Consider the following 27,937-nt stretch of genomic DNA (forward strand, 5'->3'; position numbering starts at 1 on the left):
GCTGGGCAAGAAGCAGAGCACCTCTATGTCCAGGCAGAGACAGCACACACACAAAAAATAAAACCTGCACGGAGGTCTTCTTTCTGTCTTTTAAATGCCAGAGTGGCCTGGTGTGGGACAGTGCTGGAGCCAGGCCCAGGAGGGTCAGGGGTGCTCAGGTGTTGGGCTTTAGCAGGTTAAAGAAAGGACTGTTGACATGCCACTCCTCTGAAATCCGGAGAGCTGGACAGCCTGTCAGAAGACTCAGTAAACCTCATTTTGACCAGGGGACTCCAGCATGCTGGATGACCACTTATTTTCTGACGCTTTCGCACAACAAATCTGCACCAGAGCATCCAAAAGTGTGAGGTTAGGTGCAGAGATGTTCTCTTCGTGCAGTTATGTGAATTGCATCATTATATTTCACTTAGTTTTTGTCCACTGCCCACTTGAGTTAGTGACAAAGGATTTCAAGGCTAGGCATGCAAATTAAAGCAAGAGCTGCTATTGTTTTTTCAGATACCTGTCAGCTCTTCTTACTCAACCTAACACAGACTGAATTTGAAAGCAGAGGAGCCAGGGCTGTGGTATTCCTGGCAGAATGATAGCTGACAGGCTCCTCGCAGCTCCAGAATCAGAGTCATGTCTGACACAGAGGAACATGTGTTGGCAACCTTGCTTGAGCCATGTTTCCAGAGCTGTAAAGAAACTGGAGCATTTCCAGGGGATGACAGAAAAGCTGCTGTTTCAGGGGAGAGCCAGAGGCCATGTCATTGTCATTCTTCTCTGTTTGGCAATCTGCTCAGATTCCTTGGAAGAGCACCTGAGAGCATTTATGGGACAGGAGAAGTAATAAAAGTTAAAGTGATGGCCCAGTACTAAAAGGAAACTTATTAATGCAACATTTATGGCTACAAAGGTGCTCCTGCCCTGCATGGGCTTGCTGCCATTCTTTTGGGGGACAGAGTAGTGCTGCTGGGGCACAATCTGTGTGATGAAAACCACAGTGTGCAAGGCAAGAGAACTTATTTATTTGTTCTTTGAGAATCTGGCGCTGGTGGATACTGGTGTCCCCTCCATGAGGTGCTTGTCATCCTGTGTGTACTGCGAGTGCATAGCGAGTGCTGCCAGGGGTACTGTGACAGATGGAAAGATCCTGCTTAGTACCAGTGATTCACAATGCTTTGCTTTGCTCAAGATGCATCTGGAAAGCTTCCCAGATTATACATCTGCCCCTTTGACACTGAAGCAGCAGCGCAAGTTGGAGGCCAGAAGGAACAGAAAACAGATTTTGTCTGGGCTGTTCTTTGGGGCAGGGATTGTCTGTCTCCATGCTTGGAAAGCAACTGGAGAGCTACCCCAGCCCAGAACAATTCCTACAGCAATTGCAGAAGAGCTGGGTGCCAACAAATTGCAAATGTGATTGGGGTACTGGAAAAAGCAAGAAGTTCCAGTGCTGGAACTGAAGCCATTGATGCCCCGTCCCTGCAAGTGCTCAAGTCCAGGCTGGATGGGCCTTGGAGTGACCTGGCCCCTGCCCATGGCAGGGGTGGGGAACAACATGTTTTTTAAGGTGTTTTCCAACCCAAACCATTCTGGGATTACTATGATTGTTTCATTAGTTTTGTTGTGATACAATTTACAACAATAAGAATTTGTTTTAAAGCAGATACAGCACAGGTGTGAGGGCCTTGCCTGAGCTTTGTTTCTTAGGAAAGTGAGACCAGAGAAGTTCCTTATTCTTCATTGTCCAGACTTTTGACACAGACCAACCTCCCCCATATTAACTTTTGCATTTCTCATCAAGATGCAATAGACTTTAAATAGCATGTGCATGACTGACTCTTTTTTTTTTTTTACTCCTATGGAGGCTGATATACAAAGTACCTCAAGTGGCAGCTGTCACCGGTGAGGTGGCATTTTTCTTCACTGAGGCTGACAGCAGCTGTCCAGGAGAAGTATGAATGGAATGAGAATGACATCATGTTTATTCAGGAATGACATTCCCAGCCATGGATCAGTGTCAGCAATATTTTGATAAGTTTTAGAATGAGAAAACATTTCTTGAAATGTTCCCTGATTTATCCTTTGTAAAATACACAACACAAAAAATAATTGAAGAGATTGCAACAGGACAAAGCAGGGCTTGCCTATCCTATGTCTCCACGCAGTGTTTTATCCGTGCTGCAGACAGTCCATAGGCACCAGGACTCACAGCAGCTTTAACTCTTGCCAGCCCAGCTGGTTCACTCCACATGCTTTTCCCTCCACTGCTCCTTGCCTTGGCCCAGTTTGGAACTGGGTGTAGTGGATTTCATCCCTGTCAAAGACAACGAGTAGCTGCAAGGGAAGTCAGCCAGAGCAACGGAGGGCTGGACTGGCTTTTAGTATTAGCTTTTAGGATAGTGGGACAGAAATAGGAACAACTGCGCTTGGTTCCTTACAGTGCAACTAATGGGATTGATATCTTAAATATATATAGATGGTTCAGTCAGGGTTATCATGTGATGACTGATGAGTCTTTTTGTGGCTGACTGACCTGGATGAAATCTCTTCTGCTGCTAGAAGCTGTTCATGCTGAAGCCTAATGAAAAGTTTTAGGCATTAAGGGCACAACCCACTGGATTTGAACACCTGAGTCCCACAGGCCTGAAGATCTGCTTTTTAACTTTATTATATTACTTTTTGTGAACTCTCCTACCACAATGGTACGACTTGCCTCCTTTACTGCTATGATCACATTTTCTGGTAATTTTTTTTATGCCTGGGCTAGTTAATTATATTTTTGCTAACATGCACGCGCTGAGTTCTGGTCCTTTCTCAGGTCCAGCCACCCAGGCCACTCTTCCCAACCAGAGTTTAAGTGCTGTTTGAAAACTGGCTGGCAGGGCCACCCACATCAGGAGAGAGCCCAGAATGAGCCCTTGGCCGGAACTGCAGCACAAGCTGCCACAGACTTTGTTGTTGCTCTCTGACATTTAGAGCTGATTGTTATTGTTGTCGGTAGGCTCCAAAGTTAGTCCTGAGATACCTGCCTTTTCAGAGGTTCTGACTTGCCCTCTCGTGCCTCTGTCAGTCAGGCGCCGCTGTAAGTTCTGACAGGTCAGGGAGACAAACGTTGGTCTGAATTTTCATTCTGTCTGTAAAATGTGAAGATTTGTGTGTGTCTGCCTAGTAAGAGACATAAAGCAGAACGACATGCGAGGGTGACCTCACTGCAACTAATACTATAGCTGAGCTGAAAAGAAACAACCCCAAGTGTGCGATGGAGTCAGATGTGCAGCTGGGTGTTAGCTTCGCAGCTTTAAATGTATTTGTTCAGTTGTGATCTCCTCCTCGTTCTCTCTCTCGCCTCCAACCTTGGTTCTCTCATGGTATCAGATTCAACAGGGCTATATTTAATTCGAGTTCAACAGAAGGGCTTATTTAAATATAAACTTTGGGAGTGACAGTGCATTGGCTCAATATGCAAGAAGATGGATGTATGGAAGCGGCTGGTGTCTGGAGAAGGGTGGGAGGAGGTCACAGCGTGCCCTGTGAGCAGCCAGTGCAAACAGCAGATGGGCACCTTACCCTCACCACAGCCTGATCTCTGAGCCAGGGGGTACCTGCAAACACCTGCTCGAGGTGCTGTGACAGTCCAGCACAGGTCTCCCTCAGGTGAGAACTCGTCCAGTGTCTCAGACCTGGGCAGATCTCCAGAGCCACCTGGCCATGGGTGTTGAGCTGAATGAGGCCACCCCGTGAGCTGCTCCCCACAGGCCCTGGGTCCAGCGTGACCTGGAGCTCGTCAGGAGCACCACAGCAGGGTGGGGCTCCTGTAGTGCCTTGTGGTGGCTTGGTAAGGAATGCCTGAAGGTGTGGCTGTCTCTGGGGGAGCTGCTTTCCTTCTGATGCTGATTCTGTGCAGGGTGTCAGTTGCTGCAGTCAGGCTGGAAAGCAAACCATAAATAACCAAGCACAGGAGGAGACGTTTCAGGGAAACGTTCCACTGCAGCCTGAAGAGGATTATCATTACCAACTGAATGGATTTTGCCTTCTATTTTGTAGGTTGTTTCACGTTATTTTTTTAAATCTCAGATTGGTTTTTTGTCTAAAAGGAGAAAGATTTTCATGCGTCATCATTTGCATTAACATATGAAATGCCTTTTCTGACCAAAATGACACCATAATCATGAACTTGCTTCTAGCTTTGACTAAAGTAGGAGCTGGAATGTAGAATACTTTTGCATCCATGAGCTGAGGCACAGCATGTCAGAAGTTCCTGTGTTACACATACACATGTTCTTTTTCCCATAACAGAAAAAAAGAACTATAAAGTAGTATCCAATGTTCATCTAATTTACATTTCTAGATACACAGCTTGGGGAGGTGTTGGGAAAGAGCAAAAGCAGTGGATAAAAAGTCTGGCTTTATGATCACCAAGTTTGCAGAGTGAGAAGCTGTTCCTCTGAGTGTTGAATGAGTCTTACATTTAATACTGAGGAAGCTGCTGTTTCATCTGTGCAAGCTGTCCTACTCTGGAAAACAGATCACTTGGTTGATCGCTTTACAACCACATGCTAAACATTCTAAACAATTTATGCATTTAAACTGTGTGTTTTTCTCTCTCAAAACTTGCTACTCTGCAATGTTCCACAGATCTTGTTTATAACACATTCATCTAAAATTATCTCAGTGCACACAGCACCCTCCTATAGAACAGATGCTATGTAACCTGAAGTTCTGTTTTGATCTCAAATCGACGTGTTTAAGCTACTTGTGTGAATTATAAATTGAAACTAAACTAAGAAAATGAAATTGTGTTTTTTTGCCATGACACTTCCACAGTTCAATAGTTCTATTCATTTTAGAATGCCTTTCTGGTGTGATACTTACAGTTGCTATTTAAGGTTTAACTATTTTTGTATTTAAGGATCTTCTGGGTTATCTTAAAAAAAAATCTCTAAAAATTAACCTTTCCCAGCAACATTATTGAACTTTTCCTGGGTATCTTCTCAGTTTGTTTTTTGCATCACTTCTGAATTTAGATGAGATTTATATACAAGAGACATTTTCCTTTGTAATTAGCCTACTTATATGTCTTCATGCATCTTGAAAGGATGGCTAAGTATCTCAGGAGATTAGCACTTGCATCCTGGGGCCTTTTCATAGCTAAATCACTGGTTATCATCCTCACATAATTATTCATACTTATTTACTATTTATATTACAGTAATTCCTAAAGGAATCTCCCAGGTTGGGCCCCGTGTGCTAGGTGCTGTAGGTGCATGAATGAGATATGTGGGCAGCACAGACCTCCATACTGCTCTATGAATCTCCCTTTTGTAGGGAGATCACATTTTTCAGTCCCACTAAGCAGAGAGGACAGAGGATGGCTGCCCCTTTGCTCCTGTCCAAATTCCTGGCTTCACAGGCCTGCCAAGATGGCCTTTTCCCTGTTTAGAGACTCTGGAAAAGGTTTCTTCTGCACTGTTCTGGCATCGTAAGTTGATTTTTGAAGCCTCAAAATATTTCAGTTTCTTAGGGTCTTGGGTTTTCCTGAGATGGAAAGAAACTGATTTCCCCTCCCAGAACCTTCTGGCTTATAATAGAGCAGTATCTTTTCACTGCCCTTCTTAAAAACGTCTTTTGGACACCAATGTTCCTTTATAAGAAGACCTTATGCTTTTATATAAGAATGAAACCAGGATTGCTTCAAAGCAGAAGCATCAGATTCACTTTGCCTTCTGTATTTCACCACGGGGAACAAACCTATAATCAAAGTGGGGCAGTAACAAGCCTTCTGCTGGGTTTCCCCCAAAGCTGAGGCATTGCAAACTCTTTGCCTCTTCAGACCCCTGCAGGGTCCCACTAGAACTGGTTCTTTTCAAGCCTTTCCTGGGTTTTAGGGAATTGCGTTCCTGTCTCCTCATCCGTCCTGCAGTGAGTAGTAGATGTGGCAGCTCCTAGCTGTGATCTGACATTGCTGGGAGCTTGTGCCTGCAGGTCTGTGGGAATGAGGGGGATGAAGGTGAGTGAGAAGGAGAGGGAACACCTGCAATCAGTGGGAAAACTACAAAAACAAATAACGATGCTGTGGCCAGAACTGCCGGCCAGGTGTAAGGAAAGCCAGGAACAAGGAGGCACCTAGCAAGAGCCTGCTGCTGGCACACAGCAAACAGATGGTGCAGACAACCTGACCAGCCATGGTGTCAGCTTCCCCAGGGCTCCCTGGATCAGCCAACGTGTGCTGCAAGGCCACAGGACTTAGTGAGGTCATTAGTCACTTCCAGAGGTGAACAGCTCTGCCTCCCCTGCACACCAGGGAGACCAGCCCAGGCTCGACCTCGTGGTAGAGAGGGAGGCAAAGCATTGGAGAGAAGTGATAGCTGCAGGCCCTGGCTCTGCTAGTGAGAGTTCATTCACAGCTCTGTTCCGAGGAGGCTGAGGGACTGCATGAATGGAGAGGGCTGGTGCAACCATGCTGAAAGGGATATAAGGAAACGGCTTTTGCATCCAGCACAACTCCAGAAGGATCGTGGCTGGGTGAGCAGAATGTGCATTTTCCTGTTGGCTATTGTTTAATTAGGCTGTTGCTGATGCTGACACTGTGTATTTTCTTTGCTCTATCTCCTTTCCTTCTTTATTATTTCCTACTTTGGTTTGATGTTGTTGGTATATAAAATTTAAAGAGCTCTAAATTTTTTTAAAGGCCCCTAAAGGGAGCGGTGCTTTTTTTGTGTTAAAGTCATTACGTGAACACCTGTGAACTGTTGAGTTTAATTGGGCTACAGCTGTTGAGAAGCGAGGGGGGATTTATTGGTTTGATTGGCTGTCTTCAGATTGTGGTGTGTTGTCATGCGCTGCCCTTCCAACCTGTCTCTTTAAACAGAAGCACATGTGCATATCAGGTACTTACAGGGACTGGGATCTGAGGGATGGGGCTGTCAGAGCAGAGTGGATGGTGTGGCCATGAGAGGATGCAAAGGCAGCCAGCAGAGAGCATGGGAAAGCTGTGTCAGCTGAGGGAGCAGCAGATGGCCGGCCAGCCAGCCCGCTCTGCAGCGCTGGAGGGGCTGCCAAGCTCCCAGAGATGTTTCTGAGCAGTGACTGATGGTGCAGCAGGGTTCCTGGGCAGTGCTGGAGAGGATAGGATGCTTCCTAGTGGGAAAGGGAGGTCCTGTCTGGAACACCACACATCTGCATGCACAGCAGCAGAGGTCACATAAGAACTGTCTCTATTGAGGAGGCAGGCAGTGGGAAAGCTGATAAACCAGGGCACCTCTGGATGAAGAAGTCCTCCTGCTAAGAAGTGGGATCTCGTGCACAGCTCGGGCAGTCACCTCAGCTCTGTGGGGAGTACAGACTCCGTGTGTACACAGAGGCAGGGAGGAGCCATGGGAAAACCACCATGGTACCACTGAGTACCACACAGGCAGCCTGTGTTTGGTTCATTCTTCCCTGCAGGGTTTGGCCTGGTGAAGAGCACCCCTCCCCTCTCCCTGAGGGTGCATGGGATGGGATGGGATGGGGACGGTGATCCAGGGCAGCCTGAGCTCAGCTGTGCTCTGCCCTTGCAGAGAAGGCAGCTGCTGGCAGCTGGGTGCAGTGTTCACCTGGCTGGGTAGCACCTTTGGACCCTCGTGTCCTCTGGCAGAGCCCTCCAGGCACTTTGTGCCCATTTCCTGCCACTCCCTGTGCCTCCCTTCTCAGCTGAAAGCTCTAATGAGCTGAAAGGATGTTCCTGCTCCCCCTACAAGTGTCCTGTCACCTGCACCTTTGTGCCAGTGTCCAGGCCCTTGTGGGGCTCAGTGGTACCCCGGTTACCAGCGCATCCTCCACTCTATTGTTCTGAGTCAGTTCACTGCATGTGTTTGTGAATGATATGGACAGAGATACCTCTCTATTGTGCCTCAGGGTAGGGGGAAGGGTAAAAAAATTCCTTTTGATTCCTTTTTTTCTGTTGTTTTCACACCATTAGGAAATAATTAACCTCCTTAGTGAAAGCATGTCTCCTTTTCACCTGAGTAGGAAAACCTTAAAATATACATACAATATTTTTAACACTAAGCTTAAATTATGCAGTTGCTGCATTTTGATGATAAATATGCAGATGAGAAGATTTCTGCCTCTTTTATCTTGTGGTTCTAACTCTGTCTAAAAACAGATTGTCGCAGTCACCCTAATTCTGAGAAAAACAGCCTTTTGTGCTTTGAAAAGCCAAAACAAGCAAGTCTGATGATCAGATCTTCTCTTCCTAGCTGGCATATGTCTGCCATGCTAGTGAAGGAATCACTTATTTCTCGTGGTAACAGCAGTTGGTGCCATCAATTCCTGTCAGCTGGGGAAAGGGATGGGAAGCCAAATTCATACACTGGTGATTAATTCTGGGAGCTCACATGAAGAAAGGCTCTCTGAATACCACTGGAAAGCTCTGAGATTGCCCACTCTGCTGCAATGCAGATATATTCTATACAGATGTGATTAGATAATTCTTGTCTTTCTGCACCTTGGGGAGAGCCCTGAGCCTCACTCATGTGAGGTCTGGGCTGTAGGTGTCCAGAACAGGCCAACACAAGATGGGATGGGTGGGTTGCAGGCATTGGGGAAGGACTCAGTCAGCAGCAGATCTTGTTCTGCATCTGTGCTTACCTCTTTCCTTCAGTTTGGAAAGTGACACTTTTCATTGAAGGCCACAACTGCTTGAGCAGTTTGTGGAGGGAGTGACCCACTCCTCTGTGGGAGGCAGGGCTTTGGAAAACTTGCCTGGTGCTTCCACTAGTTCTTCTCCCCCTTGTCTCAGTTCTTCTCTCTTACTCTCACATATACCTAGACACAGTCATTTTGTCTCCAAAACAGGCCTGGTGCCCTGATTTTTGGTCTTTCTGGACATAGTAGCATCCCTTCTGGTGCTACTAATCACAAGCAAGAGTGAGTTGCTGTGTTTGTCCTCATCCCTTTGCCTTCTGATGTGTGAACCCTGTGGTTACTGGCTGTCCTTGGGCTGGCCACTCACACCACAAGCTGCAAGCTGGTGGCAGGGCTGACAGCCTTACCTTTCATGTGACATCGAGCACGGGCCACAGCAGACAATGCCTGCCAGAGCCAACCATGTACATCCTCTTCCTTCCCAACCCAGGAAATGCACTGTGTGTCTCTGACAGGTTGTATATGAGGGTAGGGAATCTGGCAAAGCACAGTGAACAATACTGAGCAGATCTGGAGTTTACGGGACCAAGTTCCTAATCCTGTCCTTCGACCCCTGTGTAGCCTGATGTGTTTCTCTGGACACCTGTCAGATTAATGCTGAAAACATCACTTCAGACCTTACCTTTAATCAGTCAGCAGAGAGGCTACAAAGTTGGGACGTACCTGAACTTACACAGAAGATGGGCTCTGATGAAGCCAGTTGGCCTTGAGTTACTCCTACAGAAAACCCCTGTAGCCTCACAGTTTCCAAGTGAACAAGCATAAAATCAAACAAGTGTAAAAACAAGTAGTCTGCAAGGATTGTGAAACTTTGTTCCCAGACAGAGTAACTTCTGATGTGACCTGTTCATATCCCACAGTCAAACATGAAGACCTTTGGACTCTAATACCATCTGTGGGTATGTGATCCCTTGGCTAGTTTGCAGCTGTTCAGCACTGTCTCAAGATACACTGGAATTGTTAAGTTCAATTGAAGTAGGCAGTGAAAATAAGTGTGAAGGGTTTTAATATCGATCTCTGAAGATTATAATGTTCATAGGCAAATAAACACTCTTCTGTTATGTTTTTTTGCACATAACATGCTTTTATTTTAGGCTGAGGGAAACCTGTAGTGAGAAAGAACAGAAGGCAAGTCCCCATGATGGCATGGGGTGTGTGTCTGCACACACGTGTCTCTCAGTCTTTTGCAAATGGTTGCAGACACTCTGAATACAAAAGTTGTACACAGGAGAATTCTTGTAGCCATACAGATGGAAAACAATGGGCACTCGTGGCTTGGGCTGCATAATCCATATATACTCACGCTTTCAGATATCTGAAAATACACTTTCTGATCTCCTCGGAAGACCACCCCCCCATTTTAGGCTGTTGGGTAATGAGGGTGAGTCAGCCACATTAGGACTTCTATTCATCCTATTTCACTGTGCTTAAGCAGGCAGTAGCTACTGGAATTGTACAGGCCATCTCTGCACCAGCTCAATAGCACTGCTTATTTCTCCATCTCTTTTAAAGCCTCTGCAAAAGTAAACCTGCTGGGGCTGTTCATTGGTTTTCTTTTCACTCCATAAGCTTTTCCTTTCTCAAGGAGCTCAGCACCTTGCTGCTAATCGGCTCATACATACAGTAGAAAGTAGAATTGTAGGAGATTCTGTAGAGAATCTCCACTAATTTTTAATGTTTATTTAGTGTTTTCTTGATTAAAGAGTTCTGTCAGAAGAGCAGTGGTCCTGGGAGCATCTTTCCTCAAGTGACTGTGAACAGTAGTTCCTCTTCTTGGCACCCGGATCTGCTATCTCCTTTTCTGTATCACGAATCCTGCATGATTAGCACATTACAAGTTCTGTTTGAATTGAACTGGTATTTCTGCAGCTGCATCATGTGATCATCAACATTAAAATGGTTGTTCTTGGATTAATAGTTCTTTCTCTACCTTTTGGACTGTAGCTTCCTTTTCCAGGAGGGGCAGGAAATCACATCCTGAGCTTTACATTGGCAGTCTTGGCTCTTTCCCAAAAGAGAGCAGAATTTAGTGCTGCTGATGCTTGCATCTCAGTAAGATTGTTCAGAGAAATGGAGAATGTGCTGTCCCCCAGTGGGATGCAGGGGAAGCAGGGGAAGCGGCATTCTGACTGAGCTCCACTGACTTCAGCAGTGTCTCCTGGAGCAGGGACGGTGCTTCCTAAATTCTGCTGAGTGCAGAGTGCAGCCAGCGGGGTCACGGCCGGGGAACGGCTCTCACACAGCCCAGTCCAGACAGAAATACACGTGCATGTGCTGCAGGCTGCAGGTGCAGGAGTGCAGTGCTGCCACTCAAATGCTGACTCTCCGCAGTGAGCGAACTCCAGCAGCTGCTGGGACCAGACTGCCGGGCGGGGAGCCCCTTCTGGGCTAAGCAAACCTGCAGATAGTGGGGCTGCCTGTCAGACTGGTTACATGTACACATCAACATCCTTCTGACATGAAGCTTGACACATCCTCATGTCTCGTTGGCCTCCAAAGTGGAAACCAAGAAGAACTGAAGCAGCTCCTCTTCATGTTCAGAGCTCAAGAGATTGTGAATGTTTCTTCACTCTCAGCATTGCTGCTATGTCGTGTTAGTGAGGCCACTCCAGGAACCCACTGAGGACACAAACTCTCCTCTCGAGAAGGACAAATAATGTCTCTGTAGAGCATGCCCTCTGCCTTTCCAAATGGCTGCTTCCAACCCATGGTTCTCTCTGCTTTTCTCAAAATCTGCTCGACAGAAGCTTTTATCTCCACAGTTATGGATGAGCTGGATATTGTGTGTTTGTTTGGTAACCAAATGGTGTGGTTTTCCTTATCTAAATCTCTTTGACTTCCTGGTTTTGACCTAAGATAGCCCCACTGCAGCACAACCACTCAGCGCTGTCTTTACTATGGACTGCTTTGAATGTGGCACCTCCAGTGCTCACAGTGCTCCAGTGAAGTGGGCTCACAGAAGGGTTCGAAAACCCTAAAAACCAGAGAGGTTTAGTGAGAGACCATGTAAGGATCTACACCAAAAACCTGTGTGCCCTTTGCAAAACAGAGCAGAGCACAGAGCATCAAAACTGGGCTTTTGGATGCTGGTGTGTGCTTTAGTGAAACCTGATGAAATGCAACAGGATAGAGAGGAAATGAAAGAGTTTGTGCAAGCTATAGGGGCAGCATATGGCAGACTGGGGATGGGGAGACCTTGGAGAGCAGTTTGTGGCTGCAGAGATACTCAGCTTGTTTTACAGCACAGCTGCTCAGAACAAAAGAGCCTGTCTGGATTGCTCGTGTGTTAGCTAATGCTGGTGACAGGAAGTTTGGAAAATGTGTAAAATATTGCTCATTAAATGGGCAAGTGCAGTGCTCAGGTTTGCAACATACCGATCAAATATGTTGGTCATAATGGACACGGTCATGAGATGGGTCAACAATTTTAAGGAGTAGATGCAAATGAGGGAAACAGCAGAATCAGGATAGCAAAAGGGAGCAATGTGTTGGTGGTTAAGGCTGCACAGCACACTTTCAGGAGAAATTTATCCACTGTAAATCCATATAATTGAAAAAGGCAGAGCAGAGAGGGTATATATGGGTGAGCCATATGAATGGACCACAGAGTACCTCAGTTTGGATTCTTGGAAAGTGGATCAATGAAAATATCTTTTTGTGGAGCTGAGATTCACAGTCACAAGGAGCAGATGGTTATTGTGAGTGTTATGACCAAAGCACACTGTGTCTTTGGTGATCCCCTGATCTCTTGGAGTTTCTGTAATTGAGCACTGATAGTGCAAAATGTATTGACAAGTTCTATGAAAGTGTAATCTTGGGAATTAATTCTTCTGGTGACAGGCTTCGCACACTCAAAACCGGGAATCAGTAGGATCCACTGCATTTAGGCTGAATTTGCTAATAGGCATGAGATTGTATCATCAGGTGAGGAAAATATTTTCAGTAATGTTTGGAGGACTGTGAGTTTATTCTTTCCTGACATTCTGAAAGTAATTATGGATGAAAAGAGTATTTGAGTCTGGGTACACAGCACTGCTGCTACTTTGAGTGCACAAACAGCCCTACTCTTGGGGAGCATTAACTTGAATTGGCATGAGAATGAAATTTGTTTTGATCAGCTCTGTGTTGCAGTCATACAAGGGAAATGAACTGCCTCAGAGTTTGTTGTGCCATGTACAGCACCATGGTAAAACCACAGGTGAGTTCTACATTTGGACACTAAATAAAAATGTATCTATTTTCTATTATTCTTGAAGCCAGGGATGTTTCCCCTTGTAGCTAAAGTTCAGAGCTTTCTGTAAAATTACCATCACATTGCTGCCCTTGTATTCCTGCAGATGCACAGCAATTTTGACCATCCGTCTCTCTGGGTGTGGGGTGGGCAGCTGCCCTCAGCATCTTGGCTGAAATTTTGGCTCAGTGTGACGCAGACGTTTTGCAGAACCCCTGCACATTGCAGTGCCCATTGCTGTGACTCCAGCTCCTGGAAAGGACTTCTACTTAGAAAAATTATCAGCATGTAATGAGTGAGGACTGCTTTACCCAGCCTAGCTTTGATCTTTGCTCAAGAACTGATTCAGGATAATAACAGGCTGAGATAAAATACAAATGGCCACTTTGCTAGACAAAGACAATTGCTTGTGTAGAGCTTTGGCTACCATGCAATTAATTTCTTTTCAGAGCCACGCAGCTAATATGTAACAGTCATTTGCAAGATATTGCTGATTTGCATAGTGCCCCCACCTCTCCTGCAGCCAGTGCTGAAAAAGCGAGATTGGCTGGAGGCTTACAGTGATGTTAGCAATGAATAATACATCATCTGCAATCTGGGCTTCTTTAGCCATGTTATTTGCAGGCTGCAGGGGATTTTTTCTGGCTTAAGCAATATGTTTTTAGTGAATGTGTTGGAATCTTGTTTTGTCCCTTCTGCCGTAGCTGTGCCTGGGATGTTTGGACCTCCACATTAACACCAGCAGCTGGTTTACGCAGTTGGCAGCACAACGTTTATGGCTCATCTTTGTGCAGTGTAGTGGTGGGACAGAAACCCACGGAGAGACTGAACCTGCTGAAGGACCCGGTCGTGTTTGGTGTGTTTCAGCTCCATGTCCCCCCCTCCAGCTGGCTTTTGGCACCCTTGATTTTAGAGCCCTGGAGGAGTCTGGCGGTCAGTGTGTGCAGTTTGGGCTGTGAGTTTGCCATCTAGTGGCTACTAGGTTTGATATTGGAGTCCGAACCAGCCCCCTGGTTCAGGCGCTGCTGCTGCTCCCGCTCCGACTGGCGACAGCGCAGTGAAGGCCGCCAGCCGCTCCCTGCCTTCGCTTGCTGTCGTGCTGGTGCCGCTCAGCCCTGCTCCCCTGTGGCTTACCGGCTGCCTGACATTGGAGCTTCGCTTAAAGGTGAAACATGCTGTCAGGCCGAAGAAGTACAGGGCTGGAGTCGGAATTTGGAAACATTTGTGTCAGGTTCAGCCCTCCAGGGCCAGGAACCAGCTCCATACGCCTTCCTGCTGTGCCAGGCTGACGCACTGAGGTTCCTTCCTGGCCTCAGCAGCATCTCAGCCTGGCTGCATTCCCCTGAAGCACAACCAAATTCTCCTCACTGTACAGATTCAGCAGGTTATGGTTCAAGCCATTTTCCTCCTGACCGTGTGAATGAGAGCTAAGCTGTTGTGTTAGTGCCACTACCTAAGTCTCCTGTGCCAAGGAAAGGCTTTTCAGGCTGGTGCTCTGGTGTGTGCTCATGTGTATACACAGGTGAGAAGGACACTCTCTCTAGTCCCTTCTTAAGGGGGAGGTGACATGAAATTTTTTATTTGAGCGGCCTTTGCAGTGCTGATATCGTCACACAGTGCAGTCTGTGTGCTTGGGTGGGAATAGGGAGGAGCACATGTGCGAAGAATAGATATTAATTCGGGTAGAAAAAAGAGCCGCATTGGAGAAATATCCTATGCCCCTTCCCCCACAGGTGTTTACAGGAGTTGCACTTGTTTGCTGTCCCAGGTGCCAGAAGAGCTGGGGTGCTGCTCTCGTCATGGCTGCTTTGTGCCTGACTTTCTCTTCCATGATCTCATGTCTGAATCAAAGCTTGCCTACAGGTGGTGATCGAGCCCAAAAAGGCTCATCACTTACCAAGCAACCGTCTGCAGTTATTTGTTTGTCCTCTGTAGCCAGCTTAGTTACTTATTGATATCAAATGTTTATCTCACCATGTTGTAATGAAAAGGAAGAGATAAAAGCCTTGTTCTTGCTTCAAGTGCCAAATTAGCTAAGAATGGTGACACTCTGCTACTGTTCTCTTGTGTGCTCAGATGGAAAGGCATAAACTATTGCTCTTTATACACTGGGGTAGTTTGTTACCCTGGGACAAGGCTGGTTCAAATGCTTGAAGTGTGAACCAGATGCATCTGAAGGATTTACTAGACAGTTAAAATACAGGAGATGCTGCCTCGTGCATTGAGCATTGCTCCAGGAGCCAGGATGAAGGAAACATTTCCTCCAGGGTAGCTGCAGTGGACCTTAAAGCCAGCAACAAGGCCAAGGGTTCACTTTCAGAAATCTAGAAATCTAGTCCTAAGGTACTTGTAGAACATCCTGAAAGAACAAATCCCCACTGCCTGAGCGAGGCAACACAGGTTCTGTGGTGGGAGTACAGAGTCAGTGCCTGCTCTTGCCAGGAGCCTGCGTGGTGTGGTGCAGCCATTGCATCTCGGCATCTTCTGGGCGTGCAGGCAGGGCCTCCAGGCAGTCTGGTTGCACAAGTTTCTAGTTTGGGTCCTGCTGCAAGTCAGTGTTTAAAACCCCCAGGGATTTTGTGTGTGTGTAAATGTGCCTTGTAAAATGATGTCCACAGACATTCTAAGCAGACCACAGCATTTTGATGGAAGCCAGGGTTTGAATCAAAACCACCTCATTTGCCTCCAAACCCTGTCTCCCCATCAGAGTTGTCTGGATCCCATTTGAAATGTGTTAATCAGAGAAAAATGACATATGCCTCTACTCTGAGGTCCATATAAACTTAGCGTGACATTGAGAGAGACCCAATGCTCCATTCTTCATCAGGCCTGTGCTCCAGCTGTAAATGCAGGGATATTGGAGATTCTCTTTAAATAGGCGTACATGTAATAGTAGAAATATTTTCTTACAGGTGTGAGAGAACTGTCAGTAATGAAAAGCCATGCTTCTGTTCCTCAGGGTCTTGGGTAGGGGCAGCAGTGAGAGCAGAAGGTTTGCTCTCTGACTTTGCCTATTCCTGAGGCAGAACTGTTCTTGGGAACAAGGTGCTCAGATCATGCTGTGATTGCTAGAAGAGGGCTCACTGCATCCTGTTAGTAGTGTGACTAAGTACTGCAATATTTGATGGGATTTTTTTTCTTCCAGATGCTGAAAGAAATGGCTTTTTGTGCCGTTTGAGCTCTCAGATTACAAAAGGTATTTCTAATCTTTGTGGTTTTGTGAGAACATTTTAAAACATGAAATGAATTCAGCTAATGGACCAGAAACCAGAAGGCAGAGAAAGAGAAAACAAATTGTATCTTTCCTCTCCATCACGTGGTTGGTCTGGGGAGGAAGAATGAGTCACTATTTTTTAGCACATAAAAGTGGGTGTGATTACTCCTGTTCAAAACCTGCTGATACGCACAGAAAAAATGAGCTGCATTCAGCACTTGCCCAGGGTCTGTGGCACTGATCTGCCCTCCCCTGGGAGGTGAGGACATTGCCAATGTCTTGGCAAGAGATGGGAGAAGAGAACGTGCACAGGAACTGCGGGCCGTGGCGCTGTCCCGGGGCTGGAGTCCTATGGCCACTCCCCACGTGCGGAGCAGCGCTGACGCTCTGCACCCTCCTGTGCCCGAACCCCACGGGCTGCGCCTGCTTCTGGCTCAGGCCTCCTGCTCACCATGTCTAACCTACTTAGGAGTTAGTAAATTGGAACAAATTCAAATGTTAAGTAGTTTAAGACTCAGGTCTCTCATTTTAATTACTTTCTGTTAGTCAAAATTTTGCCTTTTGAGGCAGATAAAATCAGGACAAAGACACATACATGGGAAGAGCAAGCTTTTAAAGTTAAAGCTCACAACGTTTGTTCAGTATGAGCTCCCCCTGGAACTGAGAGCTGGAAGAATCCTGCTGGGCTGGAAAACAGTAGTTCATCAGCATAACTACAGAGCTGGGGAGAATACAGAGGTGGAGGCTTCAGATCTGCTCTGTTTACGGCCAGGGGCGGGGGCAGAATGGTTTTCCCTCTCCTGGGGTTTAGTGGCTGTATAAGCTGCACATACCCCACTTTCCTGGTAAGGGGCTCCGTTTGTCAAGGCAGAAGGAATCCTTGAAGACCCTTTTCTTGGACTTAGAGCAAGGTCCCAGCCAGCCCAGAGCTGAAGCAGCATTTTTGGTTGTAGTTTCCAGATTCATCAACTTCTGCTTTAATTCTTGGTGCTCACAGTTTTAATTTCTAAAATTCTGCCGCTTCACGATCTTCACCGCTGAGGTCCCTATTATCCCTGTTGTGCAATTACTGTGGATCAGAGTTGAATCTGTTTTTACTCTCTTGTTTTTCCCTTCAGTTTGTAATGCCTCTGGGAGTGAGTTCTGGGAAGAATCTGCTTTGGTTTTAAGCTGGATGGTGCCGCCTCCTCTCCCATTATCACTCTCCGGTTTCAATGGCCCCATTGTGCTGTCTGTACTGGCACTTTGTTTGCTTTGAAGTGTGGGTAAGAAGTTGCTCCGTCCCTCCAGTTTTATTCTGTCACTCACGGCACTGACCTTACTGCCGGGAGCTGTTTGGCGGAGCAGCCGTTCCTCCTGCGCACCTGAGAGCCCTCCAGGGCAGGTGCGAGCTGCCGAGGCTTTCGCGCAGCCCCGCCGACACCCGCGCCTGCTTCCTGCACCGGCTGTGCCTTGCTCTGGTCCTTCTTCCTTGGCTGAGAGGAGTCGGGGATCCCGTGGATCCCGTGTTTTTAGTACTTTGACAGAGACTTTTTCCTTGTGAAATTTTGGCTTCTGCCACTGACTGAGAGAGACGAGAAAAAAATTCTGACGATGCAAAAAATGCTGTAAAGTAGAATTGTTCTAGTGCAATTTCTGACTGCATTAAACTCTTTCCATTGTGCATTTCTCAGGCTTTATTGAATCCCAGCCAATTTCCTTCAGCTTTGTCTCATTTCCCTTCAAAGTTGGCTTTTCTCAGCTCCAAGATATTTGTGTTGCTGCCCTTTCTACAGACCCTCATCTGCATTTCAAACCTGGTGAGAGATTACCATCCCTGTATCTTAGGTATCTCTGTAGTCATTTAGTACACCTGGCTCACATCCAGCCCTTGGATGCAGACTTGTCTCTGATCTGGCTGACAGTGTAAAGCAGCTGCTCTCCTGTACTGTCCCCAGGAGCACAGGCCCTTCCTTAGTGTCCTGTTGTTTCCCAAATGAAGTAAAATCCCCCCTGGACCACACTGCTTGCCCTGTTGACAGACCTCCCAAGTCTTTTCCCTTTCCTTTCCTTTTCTTACCCAGCCACAGTCGCGCTGTTTGGTGCTCTTCTCAGTGGCTGTAGTTCTGTGCCCGTATGTTTGGCTGCAGCCGTGGGCAGGTCCCAGCGCGGTGAGTGCTCTGCTGGGGCGCGGGGACAGGCCAGGGATGAGTCTTTGTGTAGGCAGGCACTTGGATGTGCTTCTGATGAATATTTAAGATCTCACCGTGAGCACTGGGCTAATGAATTGCAGTTCTAGCATTCACTGAAAAAGTGTCACAAACATAATGGGGACAAAATTTGCTTAAAATTTGTTTTGAACATCTGTGGCATTTTTCTCTCAGTTTACTCAGCTCTGTTTTTTTCTGCATCTTATTTACTTTGGCTTGTGAACCTACACTGGTTATTTTAACTTCTATTTTTTGTTTGTTTTGAATAAATTTTCTTTTACTATTGCGGAGACAGAATGGTACCACAAACTGTTTGCCTTACTTCCAGGAGACATTATATTATTAATGCTTTCTAAAATTTTTGCTTTTTATTGGTTTTATTTCTACTAAAGCTTGGACTTGAAGCCTACAGTCACTGTTCAGAATAGGGGTATTAGCTGTGACCCATGTGTACTGTGCAGAATTTAAGGGTGGTATTATACAGGGAGAGTTTTCAGTATACTCTGAGTGCACACATCCTGCAAAGCTCTTATGGTGCTGATCTCTCCCTGGATGATTCCCTGGCAGAATTTCTCTCAGCCTGCCCTGAAGTCCCGTTCCTGAGCTGGTCAGATCTGTGCCCCGAACTCAGGCTGCTGGGGGTGGCAGCGTCCCATCCCCCTGGACTTGCGTTACAAAGAGGTTTTCAATCGAACAGCGTTAGCCCACGTGATGGGTGAATCCAGGTCAGAGAGCATGGTCCCTTCACATCTGCTCCATGCTTGCTGCTGACATTTTCATTCAGCCTGCCTGTACTGGGCAGCGATGGAGGTCTGTGAAGGGGGGACAGAAACATCTTTCTGCTGGGGGAGGACAATGGCAGGACCTCCCAGTAACTGCAGCTGTGTCGGGGCTCTGAATACAACGGGCCACTCTTGGCAGTGCTACTGAGGTCTGGCTCTTGGAAAGCAGCACTGTGATTCAGCTGTCACTCAGCTCCCAGCAAAGGGAGCTTTGAAAAGGCGCCTCTGCTGCTCTCCTGGAGTAGCAAATATTTCCTAGGCCTGTGCTGCTGAATGGGAGAGATTGCCATTGTCCTCCTTCCCCTCTCAGGCTTGCTGGGCTTGCTCTAAATGGGCCTTTTGCAAGGGAACAATAAGCCCAGCGAAGGGTCCAGGTTGCACATGTCTGAGCAGTGAGAACACTCGAGCACTTGTTCATTGGCTCCTGTGATGTGAAAAGCTGTGCTGCCGACAGGGCAGGGGGTTTTCCAGCCACAGCTGTGGTTTGTTTTCTCTCTCAGGTTGTGCTGCTCTGGGTGTACATCTGCGTGTTTCAGCTAATTTCCTAGAAAATATTTTCACCCCAAGATTTACATTGGCCTCAGAATCTGTTTCCTTTTGCAGCTGGAGCTCTGTGATGTGTTTGCAGTGAAACCCACCAGGCGGGTGGGACCTGAGTTCATATGGCTCTGCTCTGATAAACTTTAGCTTAGGGTTGGTAGAATATCCCCAAACTTGTATTGCCTCGTGGTTTTGTGGCAAAACCACACGCACCTCTCTGATTCAAACCTGGCTGAAAAGCCATGGCTTGGGCTGATGTTCACAATGAACTTCAGGGCTAGAAGACGTTGCTCCTCAGGAATTTGTATGGAGACAAAGGTACAATTCTCTGCCTGGACCACAGAACATTTACTAGTTTTCTTCTGACCTTCTCATGAAACTTTCAGTGCCACAGAGTTACACGCTGCTTTTCTATATAACTGATGCTATTCCTGCCCTCTTTCCCCCTGCTGCAGCTGAAATAATGATTTTTGTGTGTGCAGCATTGATTGGCAGGAATGTTTCAGTATTCTGAAGCTTTTATTTATTGTGATGGAGGACTGTGTCCTACCCAAGGCAGACATGGGTAGGAAGACATTGGAAGAGTTATGCTGTACAGTAGAATACAGTAAAAACTTACCACAGGGAGACAAATATGAACATACCATGTTACAATCTGGTTTTCTCATCTGAAAATTAGAAATATAGCCATAGTGATCTTTGGGTCATTTAAAAAAAAGTCTTTTAGTTTTTAAACCCCACCCAGATCCCAAATATAGTATAATATATTCACTTGCTCTACCTGCAATATTTCCTTTTTTAGGGGTCATATAGCAATGACCTGTCTAAGAATGCCTTAAGACCAGGGACAGCATTCGGTGACTCACAGTGTCCTTACTCCGCTGAAGTGTGGCTGACACGATGGGCTTGGTTTCCCAGCATTGCCTGTGTAGATGCCTGAGGGATTAGAGAATTTTTCAGTATATGTAATCTCTGCTTGCGTACTCCTACAAATCAGTGTCAGCTTTTATTTTAAAACACTATCAGAAAAATTAGTTCTTTGTTCTTTTCAGACGTTCTACGGTCTGATTTTTCTCCTGCACCAGTCTTGCTCTAGTGCAATTTGCACTGGTGCTTTTCCTGATTTAGGCCTGTCTGAGTGAAAGGAGGATCAATGCTTCCTTTGCAAAGTGACTCGGACTGCAGCCTGGCCACACCACGCCGTCATCGGGAAGTTTGCAAAATTGAGGTGACCGCACCCTGGCTGCGAGTCCGGGGGTTCTGTGCTGTGCTGTGTCCTCCAAATGCCAGTGAGGCAAATCTCTTTGGAAGTTTCTGCCTTGCTCATCCCATTTACTGAAACTAAATTTCAGGAAGCTAATCGGGCAGAGAGTGCAAAGGATGAAATGTTAGAAATCAAATTAATGAAGCTGAATCACCAATTTGTGACCTAGAAGACTATTAGGAGTGATCAGAATTAATTAACTCTTCTTTGCGATGCTTCAGAGGAAGCCAGTGAGCACGGAGACAAAGAACATGGATGGGATGTGACTACCTGGGCCGGCTGAGGCAGCACGGCAGGGCTGGCCCCAGCTGGGCTCCAGCGGCCGCTCGTGGAGCACAGTGAGTAGGAGTGGGCGGAGGAGTTGCCGTGGTCCCTTCCTGTGTCCTGCTCTTCCATGCTTGTTCAGGGACACGTGGATGAAGCTGTGAAGAAGCAGCCATGCTGTTATTTGTGATGGAAGTGCAGGGGAGTCTAAGAGACTGAGTGGGATTTTGAATTTTCTAGCAGAATGGTACTGGCAATTCCCTGGAAAGGTCTCATCACTGCTCCCATTCTATGGATTTGTTTCTTTGGCTCAAGCTCTGTTTGCAGGTTGAGGTTGGAGGTATCTGATGGAAAGCGGCCACCTCACACTCGGTCTCAGAAGCCTGGCGGCAACCACCAACCACCAGAGGAAGAGAAACCATGACACAAAATCTTACTGGAATTTTCCTGGTTAATCAAAACCAGGATTGAGTCCTAAACACTTCTGGGGAAAGATGATACATGTATCAAGTTGTAGCTTCTTTTCTTTCAAAGGTCAGAGTTTTAGACTGCTTTGGCTGATAGTTGCCAAAACAAATTGGTCGTATGGGATACTCTGTGATACTACGTCAACTTCTTGCTGAAGTGAATGTGAAAGGTAATACCTACTTTGTAATATTTGGGAATTTTAAAGAAGTGAATATTTTACTCACCATTCTGTTTGGGACAAATACGGAGAAAGAAGATATGTAATCATAATTATTTTCACTAACCAGAACTGCAGTGTTTCTTCTTGCATCAATAAATTCTTTTTATACTCTAAACTGCCCATGGGAGAAAGAATTGGTGAAGAGATGGCTCCAGTTTCTTGAATAATGCATTGTTTAGTAAATGGACTGTCCGATCAGGAAATAGTCCTCTGACTATGATCAACATCGACATTGCTGGCTGGACAACTTACAAAGGAGCATTTTGAAATTAATTTGATGATTATGAAAATGTCTTGGATCCTTTGCTGAAGGCTAAATAAACACAATTAAAATATTCTTAGTTTTCAATGTGCTTTGTTCAGTTCATTAAGTGTAACTAGAGCTTCCAGTTATCTGCATTTAGTTTTTCAAAAAATTGGAGGGTATTTTTAGAGCAATGTAAAGCTTATTGCTAATTACACCTGGGGGGAAATCTCATTAGATATTCATTTGCTTTCAGAGCTTAAAACAATTCTAATGAGCTGCATTAGTTGTGATAACACTGACTGACTCTCTCTTGTCTGCTCCCCCCGGCTTGTCTGAAACAAACAAAGATTCTGTGGAGCCTGGAACTCAGCAAATGTGACCTTGGCTATCTTTGGGGCCGAGGGGAAAGAGGCGCAGTCCCGAGGACAAGGAAGTTTGCTGCAGTCAGGGCTTGGAGCTGAAGTGGCAGATGACCTCGCAGCCAGGACACTGAAGCAGGGGAGATGCCTTGTCCTGTCCCTGCTGCAGCCCTGGCTGTGCTGGCCAGGGCCAGTCGCAGTCCCCCTTTCCTGCCACCTCTGCTGAACTGATGGTTTAAGGTCTCATCAAGGCCGTAAGAGGCAGCCTGAAAAGTACTCATGAGAGACCTGACCTACTTTCTTCCCTACAGAATGAACCATCCCCTAGGCCCTGCCTGGCCAGGTGGGTGCAGCTGAGGCTGGGGAGCCCTTGGACTCAGAAGAATTCAGGAAAACCCAGAGGAGCAGCTGTTTTTCCTCTTCACATAGCTGCTGCTCACAGTAGTCTGCAGTGTAAAGCTTTGTCAGCTGGGGTGTCTGCCTGGGACAATGCCATGAAGAGCCACAAGCTTGATTCTGAGTCCTCTGCTCCACCAGCTGCCAGAAGAATTGCTGCTTTACTGCTGTTGCGCTTGGAGATTGGAAGGGCTTCTGGTGAGGAGCTGTCTCAGCCTTGGATGGCTTAAATGCAGGACAGTGACGCTGAAGGGAAGAGTTGCCTTACCTTGGTGGGAAGTACATGGAAGTCAGGCAGATAGAGCAGAACCATTTTTACGTCTCCCTACACCAGTACATTTTGGATGAACTGGGCAGCCTGTGAAGAGTTCTGCCCTTGCTGGACTTAGAAATTATTTAGTGCTGGTCTTTGTATCACTTAACACTAAGCACCAGCAATGACTCAAACTCAAAAACAACTGCCCAAATGAAGTGTTGATGTTGCTCCTTTCCATTTTACAAATGTAGCATCTTTGTCCAGGACAATGAGAGCATAGAGAGAATATGAGCTGCAGCCACTCCCCATGATGGACTGTAACAAGCCCATAAAACTCTGGAAATGTGTTTAAATCAGCTCTTTCTAATGATGCAAAACAACATAGTGGCCTGGGAAAATACCTGTTTATGTGGCTCTGTAAGCAACATCTCCTCATGTGGCACGAGAGGAAGGAAGCTGCTTGTGCACACAGGTATCTCCATAAGTGGCGTGGCAGGAAGGTGACTGTGAGTTGAGACACTCCTTGGAGACCAGGGAGACTCAATGTGGGTGTAAGTGGCACATAGAGACAGGTTTACTGCTGCTTCTGGGAGAGGCTATGAATTGAGCGGTAGGTAATGGTGTAGGAATGATCACACACAGAGCAGGATATATGGGATTCTTTCGTAATTGGGGACATTTTGGCATTGGAGCTGAGCAGGTGAGAACAAGCTGCTAGAGTCTGCTTGTCAGCAGGAAGAAAAGGGCTGGCTGCAAAGACAGAAACTAATTTTGTTTTAATCTATTGGTTGTAGAGTAGAGAAAAGGCAGGTAGAAATATCAGGCTTGGCTACTGGCAGAGAGAATACACCTGAGTCAGAGAGGAGCTGCCTGGACCAAAGTTGTAAGTAGAAAGGTGGAAACCAGACTTTATTCCTCAAAGGATAAGAGAGCACAGAAAACGAAGCTTTCAGGGAGCTGGAGGGTGTGAAGTGGATGGTTGGTACCAAACCCCCTACTCCATGGCTCTCTTATTAAAGAGGTTAAAGGAACTGTGGGTCTAAATTGGAAAGGTTTTCACAGGCACTTCACAGAGCTGAAGTGTTTTGCAGGAGATTCCTCAAAGGTGGAAGGCGGACAGCCTCCCACCATTATTTAAGGAACGACCCAGATGTGCACCAGGGTCTTGCAGGGAAGTTCGTTTCCCTTCAGGTGAAGACAAGTCTTAGAAAATGTTTTAATAGATGAAAGGTGGCCTGTTGAGAAACGCACAGCTTGACCAAAGATAGCCAGTATGGTTTCCGGAAAGGACCTTTTCTGCCTCGCTAACTTTTGGAAATTTCTTTTTTTAGAACATACACTCCTGTCGGCATAGACAAGAGGCTAAGCAGGAGTCAGGAGAGGCTTGGATCTTCAGACGGTGTTTGACAGGGTCCCGCGTCGGAGGTTAATGTCTAAAGGTGGGGAGTTGGAAAGGGGAAGAATTGGCTCACTGATTGAAAATTGGCCAGAGGACAGGAGCAGAGTGGGGAAAGGAGGCATAAATAGAAGCCTTTCAAGATGAAAGACAAGTTAATAAAGGAGCGTGTACTGTAGGAGACTGCACTGGCGGATCCTGGTCTTTCTGATAGTTACAGTGTATGAAAGACTTGGCTGAGGACATAGAAAGCAAGATTTCCTAGTTTGCAGATCACATCAGATTTGGGAGGAGTGGTGAATAATGAAGAATTCCAATACAGGCAGAGTGGAGACCACTTCTAGGCTTTGATATGATGACAAACACAGACGTAGACAGAGCAAGACATTTTACAGCAGCATATTGGGTTACTGGTATCTAACTTCTTTTTAAAGAGTCTGGGATGGTCATTGGTTTTAATACTTCCCAGTAGGCTTTATTTCTTGCCAAGCTGCTGGAAGAGGCTCACTGGGAGTCTGCTTGTGTACATAGTAAATTTTATTTTCTATTTTGGCTGGTAGAACTGATGATAGAACAACTGCACATGTTTGAAAGGGCAAAAGCATCTTGAATTGAAAAGGGCAGAAAGTAGGACTGAATGAACAGGCTTAGAAGGACTATACAGAGGGTCCTTTCATGTTCAGTCCAAAGGTCAGAATAGCTCAATGACTTTGGAGAACAAACCAAATCCACCAAACCCACACATATGGTAAAACCCATCTGCCTCAAAATTGAAGTGGCGCCTTTCCAGTATGTCTCGTTCCTGCAGTGGTGAGCAACACTAGCCAAGATAAAGCCTTTTAGGAGTAAGATGATTATTCTTCAGTCACACTGCACAGCTGGGAAGGAAATTCACATGTTTATACATAACCAAAGAGAGCCTGGTTGACAGTGAGGGAGCAGACCTGTCAACTGGTCTATCTTGGCTCTCTTGAATTCAAAGGATCAATGACATTTTCCACTGTCTCAGGGTAAATACTGTGGTGGTGGAAGGAAGAGGTGTCTAGTGCTTAAGTCAAGTTTCTCTTAAGTCAGCTTCAGGTGTTTGGAAAGAACTGTTGAAAGAGGGGGAGTCTTGGAAGCCAAGTGCTGTCACGAAAGGCAGCCGCCTGCAGCCAGGCTGAACGTCACCTTGGTGCCTCCGCCAAGGCAATGGACACCAGGATCCCCAGCCTGGGCTGGGGCCTGTTTGGAGACTGCTGACATCAGCTACATAAAAGCATTGAGCTTGTGGAATGAGATGGAGTTCAACTGTCTGAATATGGCACAGAGGTTCTCCTTGAGATGCTTCAGAGCTTCTCCCAAAATTTCTGTTTTGAAAGTTAAACCTCAGTATTTTACATCAATACTGAAAGTGTCCTCACTGGGGACTTTCCCCAGACCTACTCCTCAGTGATTTATTTCTTGTCCCCCAACTAGGCTTGTGTAAATTACTTAAGTTATTTTTTGGGTACTAATTAACTGTGCAGTAGAAATCATATTATACAACTGGTAATGAGCAAAATCTCAGACACACTCATACACCAACCAAACCTTGGCAAATTGTAATTAGCTCAGGACTTGATACTCCCTTATTCTGCATTTCATTTTTTTTTTTCCTGAGGAAAAAAAAGCTCTACATAATGAGCTCTTTGAACCTAAATCAAACAACATTTTCAGTGGGGACAGGTAATGAAATGTTAGTCAAACCCATTGCAATGGACAGATCAATCACTGCCTTGTAGGATCTGAAAAGGAACTCTGAGATAATGGTGGCAGAATGGCTTCCACTGCAAATCTTGCAGGCCCAGCCTTTGTAGGTCACACAGGTATGAAGTGGGGAGCTCTTTCTTTCAATCCCAGCGTGCTCGGAAAAGCGAGTTGCCACTTTGCTGAAAGCAGTGGGATTGAGACAAGAAAAGAGGCTTTCACTTTTGGATCAAGCCAGCAAATTCTCTGTGCCAAGAGGGAACCTGGAATGAGTATTAAGTCTTGCAGGAATGCTGAGGGAACTGAATATGTGTTCTTGGCCTCATGGCAACAACAAGGGAGCGTATAAAGCAAACAGTTGTGAGCTACTGAGCTCAGCTGTTCACCAGGGAGATGAACGGCTTTCTGTAGCTCCAGTTTCCACATTAGCATCGTACAACAGCCTCATCTATTAGTACAGTGTGCTCTCATGTTGGAGATGCTGTTGCAGCACTCAATCACTTCCCAAGACACTAACTTTTTAGTTTCTCCTCTGCAATAAGGCTTTTTGGAAAACAAAATATTAGTCCCCCAAGAAATTCTGGTATTTCAGAATTAGTTTTTGGTTCTGAATTGTGATAAAAATCAAAGCGTTGAAATGTTATATTAGTCAAAATACCTGAAATATTTCAGTTGGGAAAAAACCTGCAAAGTAGCATTATCAAACCATTACAAATCTCTAATACTGAAGCATTTCTTTGCAATAATTTCCAAGTGTCAGAAATGATATATAATAATAAAGTATATAGGGATATAGAGTTCAGAATGTAGGAACAAATTGTTCAGAAGTATTCCTATTTCAAGCTTTGTTGAGCTGCCCATGTTCCCAGGGAGCATTTCTGTTCTTGATGAAACAGTATTTCCTGATTTTTGACATTTGGTCAAAAGCATTTGGAGCATCTCTGCTCAGCCAGAGTGGCTGTGGCGAGGGCGGGCACAGCTCTTGTCACCCAATTTGTTAAATGTTTGTTTTTGCTTCAGCTGTAACCCTGCAAGTCTCTTACACTTGCTCTACCTTTAGCATTATCTCTCTCTGCATTATTACTGCATGATTTGGAAATTAAATCCAGGCTGTGACCTTCTGTCATGCATGTTGGAGGATTTCCTTTTGGAGTAGACACTGATGGGACTGACGGCTGTTTCAGTCAGCGTACTGATTCTCTACTGACAGGCACTTCTCACTTGTCAATGTGCTACTTCATCTCCTCCAAGTCCATGGACACTCTATCTATCTATCTATCTATCTATCTATCTATCTATCTCTCCATCATCCTCTAACAGGGCTGCTGAGCATTGGTGCCTGCTGAGCATACACCTTGGGTAACACCATTAATCACCTGCTTGATGAGCCTGTGCTTTGAATTACTTGAAATACATAAAAGTGCTGCTGGTAATTTGCTTTTTCGGGGCATTTCCCTGGGATGAGATCATTGTGGCTGAAGGTGCCTTTTCCCTGGAGATAGAAGGAGGAGCACCACCCCAAAACACCTTCTGAGGAGGGGTTGTATTTCTGTTTTCCTCCTTTCTTGGTTAGAGAACCTGGTGCAGGCTAATCCTTGAGCTGGGCACCTCCACCCTTCATATTTTATTGTCTGGCACACATTTTGCAAGCCAAATTGGTTAGTGTTCACCAAGGTGAGAGCCCAAGTCGCTTGGCCTCTGCAACAGGCCTTC

Source organism: Corvus kubaryi, unplaced genomic scaffold (assembly GCF_017639235.1).
Source record: "Corvus kubaryi isolate FWS band 111438036 unplaced genomic scaffold, C.kubaryi_AGA036_p1.0 78, whole genome shotgun sequence".
NCBI lineage: Eukaryota > Metazoa > Chordata > Aves > Passeriformes > Corvidae > Corvus > Corvus kubaryi.